Source organism: Medicago truncatula, chromosome 6 (genome assembly GCF_003473485.1).
Source record: "Medicago truncatula cultivar Jemalong A17 chromosome 6, MtrunA17r5.0-ANR, whole genome shotgun sequence".
NCBI lineage: Eukaryota > Viridiplantae > Streptophyta > Magnoliopsida > Fabales > Fabaceae > Medicago > Medicago truncatula.
Genome location: NC_053047.1, coordinates 33659743 through 33661082, shown reverse-complemented (window position 1 = coordinate 33661082; position 1340 = coordinate 33659743).

The window sequence follows — 1340 nt, the reverse complement described above, 5'->3', positions numbered from 1 at the left end:
ATCCAAAAAATTTATTAAAAAAAAACCTACAAATTCATTAAAAAAAAAAACACAGGCACAACAACAACGCCACCTTCCTCTTCTCTTCGTCCTTTTCTCTCTGATTTGTTTTATTCTCTTCTCAAGAACAACAATAGCATTATGTAATCTGTTTTCTTTGAAGTGGAAATAATATTCAAAATAAGGGGGGTTTAATTATGACCCTTTTTAAATTTAACTTGCACTTGTGGTAAGTGATTCTCAAGTAGATACTTGAAATAAATAAAAACTAGGTCAAGTTCAGAATGTTCTGAAGTACATGCAGAAGTGTGAGTGTAATAAACAATAAATAAAGGGATAATGGTGTGTAAAGTGAATGTAAATATTAATGTTAAAAATAAAGAGTAATGGTAAAGAATATAACACACGAGAATTATAGTGGTTCATCTAATGTGGGTTATTCCACTCCTCACAACTGTGAGATGTTCACTATGATCCTTGAGACAACCTTCTCAACTCATGCACCTTACACTTTCTACCACTAGGGACTTTACCTTCTGTATTATCTTAGCCTCAGCAGGCTTACAAAGTGTATTATCTAGCCTTAGCATGCAAAAACTGTATTATCTAGCCTCAATAGGCTTACAACTTTTCTTTCTAAGTCAGACAAGACTCTACTCTTTTCTTTTACTCAACTAACATTTTAATACCCTTAAAACTAGATGAGATTTTCTCTTACAATGGTTTGGAGGTTTGAAAGAAGAAGAAGATTATCATTGAAAAGATAAGAGAGAAATGTTACACACTCTTTAAGATTTTAGGAATATTTAGAGTTGATTTGTGTAATCATTTTTACTGAACGTATATGCTCCCTTATGTGTCTAATTATAATTGAATCTGAATTGATCTTGCATTTTGCTTTTGCTTTTTGCTTTTTCACCTATTGTACCTTTCTGTCAGATAAAACATGTAGCTGAACGACCTTTTGAACTTCAGAATATTTGTGATCATCTTAATGATCTTCATCTGATGCTATCAAATATTAATAGTGAACTTGAATGAAGGGCATCAATGAGGTGCACTATGCATAACATCTATGATGATTTTCTTAGAAGAATATTCCTAATTTTTCTTAGAATAATATTCCTTTTAAATTTTATCCAAATTAATGCATTTAATCCTTGATTGATCTAAAGTCATAGTACTTTTATGCACTTTCTTTTATGCCATGTGAGCCTTGTATGTTCTTGATAATGTTAATTTATTTATGGGCTTATTCTTGATAAACCTTTAGAACAACCTTCTGAAATATCTTCGAACCTTCTAAACTCTAACTAACCTTCTGAACTATTATTGGGTTC